Source organism: Psammomys obesus, unplaced genomic scaffold, assembly GCF_907164565.1.
Source record: "Psammomys obesus unplaced genomic scaffold, mPsaObe1.curated_primary_1811, whole genome shotgun sequence".
Lineage (NCBI taxonomy): Eukaryota > Metazoa > Chordata > Mammalia > Rodentia > Muridae > Psammomys > Psammomys obesus.
In genome coordinates this window covers 20,447,640-20,456,394 of record NW_026596079.1, presented here as the reverse complement: position 1 = coordinate 20,456,394, position 8,755 = coordinate 20,447,640, and the positions used below count along the sequence as shown (strand labels likewise).

General features: G+C 39.1%; 1 pseudogene; it reads left to right on the top strand.

Moving 5' to 3' along the window:
• Positions 1-514: 514 nt before the first annotated feature.
• On the top strand, positions 515-659 carry LOC129690942 (U2 spliceosomal RNA; annotated as a pseudogene).
• Positions 660-8,755: the final 8,096 nt, after the last annotated feature.

The window sequence follows — 8,755 nt, the reverse complement described above, 5'->3', positions numbered from 1 at the left end:
TTTCTGTTTTTTAAAATTTCAGTTTATTTATTTTACATCCCAAGGTATCTCCTTTCTCCTCTCTTCCCTGTCCTTTCCTCTTACCCTCTTTTCCCCTTCCTCTCTCCCTTCCACCTCAGAAACGGGGAGTACCCCTCTCTCCATATCAACCCTCCCCAAGACATCAAGTCACATCAGGACTGAACATATCCTCATCCCTTGAGGCCAGGCAAGGCAGTGTTGCCAGAGGAAAGCGATTCAAAAACAGGCAATAGAGTCCATGTTAGAAACAGCCTCCTCTCTACTCATAAGCACCATATGAAGACGAAGCCACCCATTGGCCACAGACATGCAGGGGGCCTACTAAGTTGATGTCTCAGTCTCTGTAAGCCCTCATGGGACTGGGATAATTGTCTCTGTTCATCTTCTTGTGAGGTTCCTGTCCCCTCCAGGTCTTTCCTTCTTTTTCCCAACACTTCTCAAGATCCCCAGAGTTCTTCCCCATGCGTGGCTGCAAGTCTCAGAATCTGTCTGGATCGCTTCTCGGCCTTTTGGCTAAGATCAAGTGTAGAATCTGTCTGGATCCTCTTCTGGCTGGAGCCTCCCAAATGACAGTCAAGTTAGGCTCCTGTCTGCAAGCATAGCACAGCATCATTAATAGTGCCGGGGGCTGACTCTTTACCATGGGGTGGGCCTCAGGTTGGACCAATTATTGTTTAGACATTCCCTCAGTCTTTTTAAACTCTTTATCCCTTCACTTCTTATAGGCAGGGTAATTTTTGGATCAAAAGCTTTGTGGGTGGTTTGTTGCTTCCCTCCTTCCACTAGTCCTGCCTGGTTAGGAGGTGGTCACTTCAGTCTTCATGACACCACACCCATGTTACCAGTATCAGCTAGAGTCAAACCCATATCCTTCCAAGAGCCTATCCTGTTGCAGGCCTCCAGACTGACAAAGATACGTACACCCACAATTTCTCTTCTTGTTCCCAGTCCTTTCACCTCCCTGCCCCACCCATTCTTTCCACATCTGATCTCTACCCTTAATTTCCTCTGCATTCTATCTCCTTCCCAGTTCTGTCTCTTCAACCACTTCTGCTGTCTATTCTATTTCCTCTTTTGGGTGACATTCTGGCACCTTCTCTTGGGCCCACCTTGTTACTTAGTTTCTTTGGGTCTGTGGATTGTAGTATGGTTAACCTGTACAGTATAGGTCTTATATCTGCTTACAACTGACTCCATACCATATGCATCTTTCTGGGTCTCAGTTACTGCACTTGGGATGATCTTTTCTAGTTCGATCCATTTGTCTGAAAATTTTATGCTTTCTTTGGTTTTAATAGTTGAGTATTCATGTCAGAAACAGTCCCTGTTCCTCTTATTAGGGTACCCACTTTGATACTGAGCTACCATGGGCTACATCCGAGCAGAGGTTCCAGGTTATATCCATATATGGTCCTTGGTTGGAGAATCAGTCTCATAAAAGACCCCTGTGTCCAGATATATTTGGTCCTTGTGGAGCTCCTGTCCTCTCCAGGTCATATTAACTCCCCTTTCTTTCTTATGATTCCCTGTACTCTGCAGAATGTTTGGTTATGAGTCTTAATATCTGCTATGATACAGTGCTAGGTAGAATCTTTCAGAGGTCCTCTGTGGTAGCTCAATGGCTAGCTCTTTGATCTCCCACCCTGAGGGAAGAGCAGCCCTACTAGGCCACATAGGAGGACTTTGCAGCCAGTCCTGAAGATACCTGATAAACCAGGATCAGATGAAAGGGGAGGAGGTCCTCCCCTATCAGTGGACTTGGAAAGGGACAGAGAGGAGATGAGGGAAGGAGGGGGAATTGGGAGGGAAAGAGTAAGCAAGATATAACAGAGATATAAAGTTAACAAACTGTAAGTAATATTAAAAAAATAAAAAAATATTTCTTAAAAAAAAAAGAAATGCTTAAAAAAATAGTTGAGTATTCCATTGTATAAATGTACCACAATTTCTGTATCCATCTGTTTAGTTGAGAGACATCAGGTTGTTTCCAGTTCCTGTCTTTTAGGAATAAAGCTGCTGTGAGCATAATTGAGCAAATGTCCTTGTTGTATGGTGGAGCATCTTTTGGGTATAGGCCGAGGGGTGGAATAGCTTGGTCTTGAGGTGAGGTAGAACTATTCCCAATTTTCTGAGAAAGTGCCAGATTGATTTCCAGAGAGGTTATACACATTGTACTCCTACCAGCAATGGAGAAATGTTCCTTTTTCTCCACATCCTTTCCAGCATGTGTTGTCACTTGAGTTTTTGATCTTAGCTCTTCTGACTGGTGTAAGATGGATGCTTAGAGTTCTTTTGGTTTGCATTTCTCTGATGGCTAAAGACACTGAGCACATCTTTAAGTGCTTCTAAGCCAACTGAGATTCCTCTGATGTGAATTTTTGGTTAAGCTCTACACCATATTCTTAACTGGATTATTTGATTTGTTGATTTTTAATTTCTTAAGTTCTTTGTATATTTTAGAATTATCCATCTGTAGGGTTGGTGAAGATCTTTTCCCAATTTGTAGACTGCCAATTTGTTCTATTGACAGTGTTCTTTGACATACAGAAGCTTCTCAATTCCATGAGATCCCATTTATTCATTGTTGATCTCAGAGCCTGTGCTGTTGTTGTTCTGTTCAGGAAGTTGGCTCCTATGCCACTGAGTTACAGACTATTCCCCATTTTTTTCTTCTAATAAATTTAGAGTCTCTGGTTTTAGGTCAAGTTCTTTGATTCACTTGGACTTGAATTTTGTGCCTGGTGATAAATACTTTTTTTTTTTTTTGCATTTTTCTAAATGCAGACACACTATTAGATCAGCACCATTTGTTGAGGATGCTTTCTTTTTTCTATTGTATGCTTTTGCCTTTTTTTGGTCATAAATCAAGTGCTTGTAGGAGTGTGGATTTATTTCTCAATCTTCAGTTCAGTTCCATTGATCAACCTGCTTGTTTCTATGCCAATACCATGCAGTTTATATTACTATTGCTCTGTAGAATAGCTTGAAATTAGGAATGTTGAAACCACCAGAAGTTCTTTTATTACACAAAATTGTTTTGGTTATCTTGGGTCTTCTATTTTTCCATATGAAATTAATGGTTGCTTTTTTTCAGGTCTGTAAAGAACTGTGTTGAAATTTTGACGGGAATTGCATTGAATCTGTAGATGGCTTTTGACAGGATGGCCATATTTTCTTTAATTGTTTCTCAGATGTTTGATTTTCCTCAAGAAGTTTTATGTAATGAATATGAAAATCATTAGGAAATAGAATATCTTAGTGCCTGACTGTATGGAAGACCTTCAAGACAGAGAATCACAGGACACAATCTTTACCTTCATTTTGTCACCAATGAAGAGATGCTATTCTCTTTTTTTTTTTTTAATTTTATTTTTCTTTTTAGTTACATTTTGTTAACTCTGTGTCCCAGCTGTATCCTGCTCCCTCATTCCCTCCCCAACCCCGCACTCCCTCCCTGGTCTCCTCCCTGCCCCTTTCCAAGTCTACTGATAGGGGAGGACCTCCTCCCCTTTCATTTGACCCTGTTTTATCAGGTACCTTCAGGGCTGGCTGCAAAGTCCTCCTCTGTAGCCTAACAGACTGCTCCTCCCCTGGGGCGGGGGTGTCAAACAGCCTGCCCTTGAGATCCTGTTAGAAATAGTCTGTGTTCCCCTTACTTTGGAAAACTACTTGGTTACTGAGCTACCACGGGCCACATCCGAGCCGAAGTTCTAGGTTATATCCATAGATGGTCCTTGGTTGAGTGTCAGTCTCAGAAAAGACCCTGTGCCCGGATATATTTGGTCCTTGTAGAGCTCCTATCCTTTCCATATCATACTAACTTCCCTTCTTTCATATGATTCCCTGCACTCTGCCGAGGGTTTGGTTATGAGTCTTAGTGTCTGCTTTGAAACACTGCTAGGTAGAGTCTTTCAGATGCCTTTTGTGGTAGACTCCTGTCATACATTCAATGCACATCCCATTTGTCTTTCTCAATGAGGATTAATCACCTTCGCCTGTGTCCACTTTCTTGATTATCTTCTTTTTTTTATTTTTTATTATTATTATTTTTTTGTATTTTATTTTTTTTTTATCAGTTACATTTTATTAACTCTATACCCCAGCCGTGTCCCGATCCCTCATTCCCTCCCAGTCCCTCCCTCCCTCCCTCCCTCCTCTCCACCTTGCCCCTTGCCAAGTCCACTGATAGGGGGGACCTCCTCCCCATTCATCTGATCCTGTTTTATCAGGTATCTTCAGGACTGGCTGCAAAGCTCTCCTCTGTGGCCTAACAGGACTGCTCCTCCCTTGGGGGGTGGGGAGGCCAAAGAGCCAGTCATTGAGTTCCTGTTAGAAATAGTCCTTGTTCCCCTCACTATGGGAAACCAATTGGTTACTGAGCTACCACAGGCTACATCTGAGCAGAGGTTCTAGATTACATTCATACATGGTCCTTGGTTGCATGTCAGTCTCAGAAAAGACCCTGTGCCCAGATATCTTGATTATCTTCTTTAGGTTTGTAGATTTCATTATGTTTATCATATCTTGTAGGTCTATATAAGCGAGTATATACCAAGTTTGTCTTTCTCCTTTTGGGATACTTCACTCAGAATGATCTTTTCTAGATCCCACCACTTGCCTGCAAATTTCATGATTTCCTCCTTTTTGATTGCTGAGTAGTATTCCATTGTGTGGATGCTATTCTCTTAATTGTCACCAATTAAGAGAATAGCATCCTTTTCAGGCACAGTGGTGCATGCCTATAATTCCAGCATTGGGAAGGATTATAGAGACAGATCTCTGTGATTTCAAGGCCAGCCTGGTCTACAAAGCAAGTCTAGGACAGCCAAGGCTACACAGAGAAATCTTGTCTTGAAAAACCAAAACCAAACCAAACCAAATGAAAAATCAAAACAAAACAGCCAAACCAACAACCAAACAAACAAAAAAACCAACCAACCAACCAAACAAAAAACAAACGGAGATATTATCTATCAAATAATTTATTAGCCTTTCTTGCCTGTGGGATATTCTCTATAAAAATTGAGATGACTTCTTGCCAACATGACTGCCTGTACAAGACCTGAGTGACAGAGGCAGTGGTTTTTCTAACACAGAAGAGGGTAAACTCACCGAGCATCAAGCCTAAAAAATGAAAATAAAAAATACTTATGAACATAAGGAATACTGAGAACAGAAGGAATGTTTTCCTTAAGGAAAAGCCCCCTAATTATCTATCTACAAGGTGGTCAGCACTGATATTGCATGCACGAACACACACACACACACACACACACACACACACACACACACATCACTATATGTAGAAATACACACAGAGAACTAAAACTACACAAACTGAGTGCGTTGTATTTATGTGTTATGAAATGTGTGTATGTATTTGTGTATAATAGGTATGTGTGTATGTATGTATGTATGTATGTACATATATATATATATGTATGTATGTATGTATGTATGTATACAGTGAAAGAAAATGTGATGAATTTGCCAGAGAATAAGAGGGTACATGGAAGGAATAGGAAGAATGAAAGTGAAGGAGAAAATTATACAATTATATTATAATTGGAAGAAAATTATTATAAAATGATTTGAATACTCATGCCCTAAAAATATTTATCTTATCATGAAAGAAAAAAATCAGAAATCAAAACACCATAAAAATTCCCAATTATATTAAAAGGTTTATTTAACAAGTCAGATGTTACCAAAACAACTTATTTTTTTCTTTTTATGGCCAAATAAATACAAGAATCGCATAGTTTACTTAACCTTAATGATGATAATAATATCAGAGCTTAATTATGAGGGCAGTTCAGTAAAATGTTATGCTTTCTATTTTATGGACTACATTATTCTCATCAGATTCATGAAGAGAGTTGGGTGCCAAGATACATGGCCCATATATTTAAACATAGTAACTGAAAGCGAGAGCCTTTCTTTGGATTTACAATGGATAATAACTATTATAATAGGATTTGGTTTAACAAACCAGAACCATGTGGCCTGTGCTAGGTTTCTTGTTGAAATAGAGGGTTAGCAATGGTAAGAGTGGCCAAGACCTAATATTGAGTTACTATTAGGGAGGGCCAAGTGTGGTGTTGCATATCTTGGAATGTTTTTCAAGTTGGCAAGCCCATCCATCCAAATCAGTTGTAAATATTGATTGGTTTGGTAAACTACATATGATGGCTGTGAGCAGAGTATACCTGCCTTCGGTGGTAAGCAGCACAATTGTCCATTCTTCACGGCAGTGAGAGGAATAAAAGGCCATGAGAACATGCACATTGTGGACATTTAATTAACGGCCCTCTTGGAGTTTGTGAAATCGCTTGGGAGAAGGGAATGTCTTGTGAGGCTAAAATGCCTCCTCATGTCTTGGCATTTCTCTCCTTCCATAGTTCTTGGTTGGTGGTAATCACAGGGTGTGTTTGCACAATCTAAAATGCACTAGAACATTTTCTTTGGAGGAAATTTTGGGAGGTTCCCAGGTTTGAGTTTTTGTTTTCTTAAATACTAAAATGTGGTTTGAGTTGATAGACATTAGCTTGTGCTACAATTAGATATATACTGTTTGACAGTTGTTTTCTTCCCTTTGGGAACTTTTTTGATCTGTTTATTTTTTTTCCTCTGTAAATCAGAGGAAACCCAATCTGTGTAAAAACTGGGCTTTTCAAGACATGGATGTAATTTGGCCATGAGATGTATTCAAAATTATTCTGTGACCTTTCCCACTACCACCTCCTCCCTTGCTCAACCACGTCATCATGGAAGTGGGTATGTTAGACAATGACAGTACAGTCACTTACATGTTAATGGCCTCAAAGAAACCTAAACTAGCTGCATACATTGGCACACGCCTATAATCCCAGCACTCAGGGAGGCAGAGGCAGGTAGATCTCTGTGAGTTTGAGGCCAGCCTGGTATAAAAAGAGAGTCCAAGACTACACAAAGAAATCCTGTCTTGAAAAGACAAAGAGCTCCAGCTGTACCAGGCCACAGAAAAAGATAATGCAGCCAGTCCTGATGAGACCTGATAAGCTAGGGTCAGATGGAAGGGGAGGAGGGCCTTCCCTATCAATGGACTGGGGGAGGGGCATGGGAGGAGAAGAAGAAGGGAGAGTGGGGTTGGGAGAGGATAACAGAAGGGGTTATTCACAATACATTGTAATAATTAAAAATAAATAAATTTAAAAAAGAGAAAACAGAGAGAGAGAGAGAGAGAGAAGAAAGGTACCTAAACTAAGTTTGGTACCTTATCTAAATTTGCAACACATAAATTTTCTGATGTTAAGCTTTCTTATATTTATCCAAATTGCATTCAGTACTTTAAATTACTATAATCCATGTCTTGATCAATTACAATCAGTTTTTTTAAAATCATGTTTTATGTAACTTGGGGTATCTGTGGTAACTGAAAATGAAATCAAGGACCACATATGACATTGGAATGATTCCAATAGCTCTATATTTGCTGTATTTTATATTTTCAAAGTAGCCCTGTACAAAACAAGAAATACCTCTGGGATAACTCAAGGAAATAATGTAAAAGGGCTGTAAGAAGTCATGTTTTTAGTCCTTCTCATCTAGATGCTTCTTTCCTTTTATATGGTAAGGAGAAGAGAAAAATACTCTGACAATTTTTGTGGTCTTTGTCCATCATTTCTTTTTTTACTTTTTAACTCAGATACTAATTTTATTTATTTTTAAAGATGCTGGACCTTCTGAATTCTTGATGGCCAGATAAATTCAAGTACTTTTATTTACACAGTAGAGCTACCTGCTAGGAGAGGAAAACTTTATGGCTGAATTCGCTGAGATTCTAAGTGAAAGTAGTTTTTTTTTTTTTTTATATATATATATATAAAATGGGCAAGAAATGCTCTTAGGAAATAGCTTAAGATCTCACAAGTCATTAACAAATATAAGGTATATGACATTTGTGTGTGGTTTCCTTGCTCCTCATCTCATGAATCATCTAGAATACATTTGACAGAAGTACCCACTTATTGAGAAATACTCATGGAAAGGCAATGGAAGCTATTTACACAGAGTGGGTGCAGATGCCAATATTTGTGTCTACAGCTTTTCCATGTTTCAAAATGTAGGGAACACCCTAGGACACAGAGGAGAGACAGAGAGAGTGAGAGAGAAAGAGAGAGAGTGTGTATGTTAGTAGAACTCTCTGTTCTATAAAAGTTCACCAAATCATAGTGTTAGAAACATATGGGTTATTAATTACTTGGCTAAATCTTTCTGTAGATTTTATTGACTGAAAATGTCATATAGTGCCTCATAAAATATATAATTAGTATTATTTCTTCAAAACATTTAGTTTTAATTACATGTATGTATTTAATGTGTGTGGTGTGCTCATGTGCACAGTCTTGCATTTGCAACGGCATATGTATGGTGGTCAGAAGATAACTTTCCTGTGGGGATTCTTTCTACAATGTGTAGCCCAGGGACTGCTCAGTTCATCAGGCTTGGTGTCAAGTATCTGTGCTCACAAAGCCAACTCTCTGCCCCCCAAAACTTCCTCTTATGAACTAGCCTTAGGTTTGTTTTCTCAGAAGACAATCTTATAAACACCAAGAATTCTGAGAGTATTGATTACTGTAAATATATTACATACCGTATATTAACACGCTGACCTCTACTTTATTGCCAGACTTTGACCTATCCCTTTCTTTGCTAGTTTTTAAAATGAATATCTTCATTTGGTTTTAAGGTC